The sequence below is a fragment of the Mixophyes fleayi genome, chromosome 10, assembly GCF_038048845.1.
Source record: "Mixophyes fleayi isolate aMixFle1 chromosome 10, aMixFle1.hap1, whole genome shotgun sequence".
In the NCBI taxonomy this organism is placed as follows: domain Eukaryota; kingdom Metazoa; phylum Chordata; class Amphibia; order Anura; family Limnodynastidae; genus Mixophyes; species Mixophyes fleayi.
Window position 1 is genome coordinate 104,982,831 of NC_134411.1, and position 8,792 is coordinate 104,991,622.

Sequence of the window (8,792 nt, forward strand, 5' to 3'; positions counted from 1 at the left end):
TATTCTGATTCTGACCAGGTTCAATCTTCGGAACAGGAGGAAAATTCAAAAAGCCAATTTATTAATGATTTGGTCTTGGCGGTTAGGCAGGCGTTGGACCTCCCAGAACCGGAGGATCCTTCCCCTAGAGACAGAAGTCTCTTTAAGAAGGCCAAAAGGAAGGCTAACCGTTTCCCCCCTTCTGTAGAACTTAAAAGGAGCATGGAAACTACCTGAAAAAAGGTTCTCTGTTCCCAGAAGGTTCTCCTCCCTGTATCCCTTACAGGAGGAAGATGTTGTTCGCTGGGAGAGTATTAAGTGGATGTTGCCATAGCCTGATTGGCAAAACACACCTTCCAGCTCCTGGTTCGGCGTCCCTCCCGGATGCCAATGACCGATAGGTTGAATCCCAGCTGAAGTCTATCTTTGCGGCTGCGGGTTCTTCTTTTAGACCCACTTTTGCTTCAGCTTGGGTTGCTAGAGCCATGGAAGTATGGGCAGACCAGCTAGCAGAGGCCTTACAGGACTCTGATTTACTCCACCTGGCTTTGCACTTGAAGGAGGCATCGGGGTACATTTGAGGCGGCCCAAAACTCAGCGGCCGTCTCCTCTTCTATTCAGGCGGCTTCTATTTCAGCTAGAAGGACGCTATGGCTGAAATCCTGGGAAGGTGATGCGGAATCAAAAAAGTCAGTTGAAACTATTCCTTTTTCAGCAGCAGGCTTGTTCGGTCCGGAATTAAATACCTTGATCTCTCAGGCAACGGGGGCAAAAGCACTTCCTTGCCGGTATTCCCTAGTAGGAGCCGGAACCCTCGGGTCAGCTCCTTTCGTCAGCCCTTTCGGGGGACCTCCTTGTCTAGAGGACAGTCATTTAGAGGTAAACAGCCTAATGCTCGAGGCTCCTCTTCTAAGGTGAGATCCTCGTTTTCGGCCAGGCCTCCAAGACTCAGGAGAAGCCTGCGTCCTGACGACCACTCGGTTCTCCTGGAGGGGGAGCCAGTGGGGGGACGTCTGTCTTTGTTTCTGAAACAGTGGGCAGCGTCCTCCCAAGACTCTTGGATTCGGGGCATTATATCAAGGGGTTACAGGATAGACCTGCTGGGCCCCATGCCTCATTGTTTCTTTGTAACCCCTCTACCCCGAGATCCAACAAGAAGACGGGCAATACAGGATTGTGTCGCCTCTCTTCTTTCGCAGAGTTATCTGCAGGGTCCCAGACTTCCAAAAGGGACAAGGGTTTTATTCAAACCTGTTCCTTGTCAAGAAGCTGGACGGCTCCTTCCGACCCATCTTAAACCTAAAGGGCCTCAATGTACACTTAAAAGTTGACAGATTTCGGATGGAATCTCTGAGATCGGTAATAAACGGTTTGGAGAAGGATCAATTTATGGCGTCCATAGACATAAAAGATGCATACCTCCACGTTCCCATTTGGAGGGACCATCAGTCCCTCCTCTAATTCACTGTGGGACCCTCCCATTATCAGTTTTGGGCCCTCCCCTTCGGCTATTCCACAGCGCCGAGAGTTTTTACGAAAATCATGTCGGTGATGGCAGCGCGTCTTCACCTTCTAGGAGTTCAAGTCGTGCCTTATCTGGACGACCTGCTCATCAAATCCTCCTCAGAGAATTGTTTGCGTTATCACTTGTCCCTTGCCTTGGCCGTTCTCAAGAACCACGGATGGCTGATCAAGTTAAAGAAGTCTCAGTTGGTTCCGTGTCAACGCATGGTTTTCCTAGGTCTCATCATGGACACCAGCCAGCAGAAGGTGTTCCTGCCTGTCGAAAAGGCTGCTTCAATTCAAAGCATAACAACCCAGGTCTTGTCTTCTCCCAGCCCCTCAATCCACTTGTGCATGCGGCTGCTGGTAAAGATGGTGGCCTCCTTCGAGACCATTCCCTTTGGTCGAGCTCACTCTCGTTGTTTTCAGTGGGATCTGTTGACGAAGTGGTCAGGATCCCACCTACGCCTAGACCTCCAGAAAATCTCTCTATCCCCGAGGACGAGAGAATCACTCCAGTGGTGGCTGATTCATGATCACATGACAGTGGGCAGATCCTTCTCTCCGTGGTCATGGGTCATAGCCACGACAGACGCCAGCCTGAAAGGTTGGGGGCGGTAATCCTACACCTCCGGCTTCAGGGCCTTTGGTCGGTTCAGGAATCGACCCTATCCATAAATGTGTTGGAACTGAAGTCTATTCTTTTGGCCCTCAGAGGAGGCCAATCCCTCCTCCAGGGCCACCCTGTCAGGGTTCAGTCCGACAATGCCACGGCTGTGGCATATATCAACAGACAGGGAGGAACCAGGAGTGCAGCGGCAATGAAAATTGCAGCCCAGATTTTGACTTGGGCAGAACTTTATGTTCCAGCAATATCGGCAGTATTCATTCCAGGAATACACAATTGGGAAGCCGACTATCTAATTCGCAACCAGATGAGTCTTATATTGTATGTAAAATGCCTCATCACCATTTTAATTCACAATAGAAAAGGGATGTTACAATAAAAAAAAAAATATATACAAAAAAGTCTAAAGCAGAAGTAGTGCTTTTTTTGCAAGTTGATTACTAGCGAGAGGTTGTGTATGATATGTTAGTTACCACTTATTTTGCCTATACAAACATAAGCCACTACATCCAGGTCTGAAGTGAACTAGTTTTACTGCTGCTTAATCATTTATCACTATAGTTGTAAAACAGATTCCTCACGAGTAGAATTTTTTTCATAGATTCAAGAAAAAAAAAAAAAAAGTAGTAAATGCAACGGAATTGAAGAAATTTCATATAAAAACAGGGTGGCTGTGTACCAATAGTAAATATAAGTAAGCTTGCTTGTTTAACTCTAGGGTATGACCAATGCATGAGCATATCTCCCCTGTTCCCCAACTCCGCTGCCTAGGTGTCATCCTCGACTCCTCTCTCTCCTTTGCCCCTCACATTCACTCGCCAAATCCTGCCGTTTCCAGCTTTGCAACATTGCCCGCATTCAGCCCTTCCTCTCCCAGGATGCCACCAAATCTCTCATCCACTCTGATTATCTCCCGCTTGGACTACTGCAACCTTCTCCTTATCGTCCTCCCCCTCTCTCATCTCGCTCCCCTTAGATCTGTACTTAACGCCGCTGCTAGGCTTATTTTCCTCCCTCGCCGTTCCACCTCTGTATCCCCACTCTACCAAGCCCTTCACTGGCTCCCCTTCCCCTACAGAATCCTTTTCAAGCTCCTCACTCTGACTTACAAGGCCCTCGCCAACTCCACTGCTCCCTACATCTCTAACTTTATCTCTATTCACACTCCCTCCCACTCACTGCGATCGTCCAACGATCGTCGCCTCTCTTCCCCTCTGATTACCTCCTCTCACGCACGTATCCAAGACTTCTCCCGCGCCGCTCCCCTCCATTGGAACAAGCTCCCCCGCTCCATCAGAACTTCCCCTAATCTGTCCTCTTTCAAACGAACATTAAAAACCCACCTTTTCCTTTAAAGCCTTCCAGTCTCATGCCTAAACTCCCACCGGTCGGCTACCTCTCTTTCTCATCCCTTCTTCCCTTCTCCCCCTTCCTCGACTCCGTCTCCGTTTCTCCCGTCTCTCCGTCTCATCCATGTGTCTGTCTGTCTTCCCCTCCCTTTAGATTGTTCGCTCCTTTGAGCAGTGCTCTCCTACCTTGTTTCCATCACTTTTAACTGCGCTCTCCAGCTACTCAGCTCACCTCCTCTCAGTCCCTCTGCCCTCTGTCTCCTCTCGCTTCTCTCCGCTCCCCTCAGTGACTCTCAACCTGTCATCCGTGCCCACCCTCTTGGGCCATAGTTACCTGCCTGTACTCACTTTTCCCCTCCCTCCCTCTCTTTCATGCTGTGCCTGAGCCCCCAGAGTTATAGTGCTTACTGTTACTTGTACTGTGCTGTTTCACCTTGTACTGTGCCATTGTTTGTCCTTGTACGGCGCTACGGATGCTTTGTGGCGACCTATAAATAAAAATTAATAATGATGCCGGGGGAATGATCGCTCCATCCGGAAGTCTTTCAGTCCCTAGTACAGAGGTGGGGTCTTCCGGACATAGATCTCATGGCCTCCAGACACAACAGGAAGGTTCACAGGTTTTGCGCAAGGGCAAGAGATCCCTTAGCGGTGGCAGTGGACGTCATGACGATGCCATGGGAGTTCAGGATGGGATACCTGTTTCCTCCAATTCCCATGCTTCCTCGCGTTTTCAGACGAGTAAGACAGGGAGGTCTGCCAGTAATTTTAGTAGCTCCCTCATGGCCGGGCCGAGTCTGTCTGCGTACCAATCTCCATGGCGGAAGGACCGGGGGTCCGTCTCCCATCCCGAGACGACCTTCTTCTGCAGGGTCCCTTCCGTCACCAGAATTTACCTCGGCTCAGTTTAACGGCATGGCTGTTGAAGCCAGCCTCTGGAGGGCTAGAGGTTTTTCCCCCAGCGTAGTGAACACCATGATGCGAGCTAGGAAGCCAGTTTCAGCTCGCATCTATCACCGGATTTAGAGAGCCTACATTAGATGGTGCGAGAATAGGACATGTCACTTGTCCTCCATTCGTCTCCCTCGTCTGTTAGCTTTCCTTCAGGATGGCCTGGAAGCAGGTCTTAGGTTAGGTTCCCTAAGGTTCCAGGTATCGGCACTTTCAGTATTTTTTCATATGAAAATTAGCCGATTTGCCAGATATTAGGACTTTCCTCCAGGGAGTCTTGCATATTCAGCCTCCCTATGTTCCGGCTACAGCACCATGGGATCTCAACATGGTACTGGAAATGCTTAAAGAGCCCCCCTTTGAGCCCTTGCATGTGGCAGAATTAAAGTGGTTGACCTGGAAGGTCCTTTTTCTTTTGGCTATCGCATCTGCTCGAAGAGTTTCGGAATTAGGAGCCTTGTCTTGGGAACCATATTTGGTTTTCCACAAGGACAGAGCGGTGTTAAGAACCCTTCCTTCTTTCGTTCCAAAGGTAGTTTCGGCTTTCCACTTTAACCAGGAAATTGTAGTTCCGGTTTTTTCATCTACTTCCCAGTCGGATCACCAATCTATGAAAAAGTTAGATGTGGTTAGGGCTCTCCGCATCTATGTCAAAAGAACTTCTCAAATTAGACGTACGGATTCCTTGTTTGTTCTTTATGACACTAATAAGAGAAGCTGGCCAGCCTCAAAATAGTCCATCGCAAGATGGATTACGGCAACCATTAGGCAAGCTTACATAAAGGCTAACCGTCCTGTGCCGGAGAGACTTACGGCCCATTCCACCAGATCGGTAGGGGCGTCGTGGGCAGCGAGAAATGGGGCTTCTGCGGATCAGCTTTGCAGAGCAGCCACCTGGTCCTCTGTCCACACGTTTACAAAGTTCTACCAATTTAATGTATTTGCATCTGCGGATGCAAATTTCGCTCGTAATGCTTTGCGAGCGGGATTTTCAGAGTAGTCCCACCCTTAGGGGGCTGCTTTAGAACGTCCCCATGGTAAGCAGTGTCCCCCAGACTGGATGAAAAAGAAAAGAGGATTTATGTACTTACGTTAAATCCGTTTCTCTGATTCCGTCTGGGGAACACTGCGATCCCTGCCTTCCCTTCTGCTGTTCTTCTGTGTGCTCTTGTTTGACTGGCCTTTATCCTCGGGCTTTTTAATAAACTGAACAGGAGAGGGCAGGGGGATTGTAGAGGGGAGGGGTCTGTTGGCAGTACTAAAACTTAACTAGTTAGGTGCCAACTCCACAAGCTCCCGTCCACAACCCATGGTAAGCAGTGTCCCCCAGACGGAATCAGAGAAACGGATTTAACGTAAGTACATAAATCCTCTTATTCTATTTTATTTTTACATATTATTATTTTTTATTGATCTCACTTCTGATAATATAAATGTAAATACACACAACCAATGCATGAGCATGTACATGCCTCCAATACAATCAAAGCTATATTGACTGCATCGTAAATATCATGGTATAAAGCCATATCAAATAGAATACAAATCATATATACTCCTAAACCACACGGGACCCATGTTAGCCGACCGGTCTTGTCCTATATCGTAACCCACAAGTGTAGCCACTTGTTGCACTCACAATATCCCATAATTTATAGAATAATAAGAGGATCTGTAGCCACATTTCAGAGTTCATTCCAAGCTGTGGTTTGGAGACATTCTCATATTTTACATTTGGTAGCAACAGGAAGTATATTAATATAGGTTTCCCACATGTCAAAGAACTTTTCAATTTTCTTTATCAATTAGCGCTTCTACAGCATCCATTCTCAATATAAAGTTAAGTTTTCCTTTGAACAGGGACATGGGAGCAGTTGTGTACAACCGTAGGTGTAAGAGAGACTTACGCACAGCCGCACTAATGACCAATAATTCACGTCTACCTCCTTTTGATAATTTTTTGTTAGCCGGAAGAATTCCAAGTATAACTCACTCAGGCGTTAATGGAACATAGTTTAGCAGTGAATTTTCCATATTCCATTATCTAAGTTAGACTGGAATACAGAGGGTAATAAAGGATCCAAACCTCGATCCACCTTCAACTCCCATCAACCATCTGTTTATGTGCTCATTCTGGGAGGGCTGCTATGTACTAGGGGATGACTTCCTGTACGTACACAAAAGATGGTGTAATGCTCAGGACATCAGAGGAAGTTGTATGCTAACTCCATGATATTTACAATAGAGAACTTTGTATGGAAAAGGACCATATCTGACACCTTGCAGACTTATTCAGCCGAAGCACCATATGTCTTACTCCTCACGAGCGGACTGAGCTGTGAGATTTACAGGGCTGGGTATGTATTGCTAATGGCAGCCTTAATGCGTCTGGATATAGGCGAACCAGATAGTATTGGGTCCCATAAAGGGACAGGTTGCTCAGCTTGTATCAGTGCTATATAACATTTCTACAGCCACATGCTCTGGATTACACAACTTCCTTCTTGTGTCTCTATAGCAAGTAAATCTAATGATTTATTTTTTTATCCAAGGGGCCACGGGGGTATAGTGTGCGGTGATGGGAGCTTGGGGTCCTCGTCCTCCATACCCCAGTAGCAAACCAGGTGTTTAGTGCCCACTGGAGCTGTGTGAATTTTCTGTGGCATCCATAGGGAGCGATCGGGTACACTGGGGTATAGTGTAAGGTTCCAGGGGTGGGAGCACTTTAAGACTTGTTCAGTGTAGCTCTCCCACCTCTATATAGCTCTGCTGTAGAGGCCTCAGTTTAGTGCCCCAGCGAGAGGGTCAGTTTTTTGACTGGGGCCAAAGCAGCCCTTTTTACTTTATTTTTTTTTATTTAATATATTATTTAATGCTCCAGAGCTGCAACAGCGGTCCTCAATGTCCATAGCGGTGGCTGACATGTCTGCAGCAGATGGCTGTGCGCTGCTAGGAGCCAACCACAGTCACTGCAGGCTGTACCAGATGGGGCTGCAGCCCTAGGCCAGCTAGAAGGGTAAAATAAATGTTGACCACTGACAGAGTCCCTGGTTGCCAGGGGCGGTCCCGTCGTTGGAGAGCAACAGTCAGCCAATCGCGAGACTGCCTGTTGCTGGGTAGGGGGGGTCTGCACCTACAGACGCTGTGTGTGACTTGTGGTGGAGCAACGTCCATCAAGACGAAGGTCACCGCACAACACAACAGGTACGAGCAATTTATTTTTAACGGGATATGTAATAACAGGCCCAACAAGGGATTTTAGAAAATATAACATACATGTGTGAATGGACCGTGTGTATTAGTATAGGGATCCGTTCCTTTTCTTACAACAAAATTACCAACTTTATAAATGGAGATTATACCCTGGTGCCACTGACAGGTAACTGTTTGACTATTTGTATCTTGAAGTCTGCTCAGATGTGTGAAGAAAAAATACTTATATATAACATATGTTATATATTCCCATTTGGTAATTTGTGCTGTTAGGAGGTATGAAATGACCAACAGCTGATAGATAATCACATAAATAAACACATTAGCTGCTAAGTTTGTTTTAATAAAAATCTTATTTTGCCCTCTGTATTGTGTGGCGGTCACAAGGGTGCTTTGTATTGTGGTCACAAGGGCACTGTGTGGTCTTCTGCTGCTGAAGCACATCCACTTGTGCTGTGCATTCAGAGATGCTCTTCTGCATACCATCCATGGTTCATCATCATCATCAACATTTATTTATATAGCGCCAGCAAATTCCGTAGCGCTTTACAATTGGGAACAAACATTAAGAAGACAATACTGGGTAATACATACAGACAGAGAGGTAAGAGAACCCTGCTTGTAAGCTTACAATCTATCATGGTTAATTAAGTTACTGTCACCTGGAACCAGGGTAGCGGGTAGCCATTCTCTTCGGACATTTCTCGTTAACAAGGCATATCATCATCAGAGAACACACTCACATCAGTCCCTGACCCCAATAGAGTTTACAGTCTGAATCCCCTAACACACTAGAGTCAATTTGATAGTAACCAAATCACCTACTAGCAAGTTTTTGGTTTGTGAGAGGAAACCCACGCAAAAGCAGGAAGAACATACAAACTGCACACAGATAAGGCCATGGTCGGGAATCAAGCTCATAACCCCAATGCCGTGATGCTGTAGTGCTAACCACTAAGCCACCGTGCTGTCCGTATGCCACCAATAATCATTCCACAATAAAAGTAACTTGGATCACAGTTCTTCTCCATTCTGGTGTTTGGTCTGAACTACTTTTTAACCATGTCTGCCAGGGAAGAGCTGGCAAATTTTAGCCCGGGGGTGGGGGGCCATCCAGCCCCTGATGTTTGCATGCTTTTATGAGTTTCTGCCGCATGATTGGCTAAGTA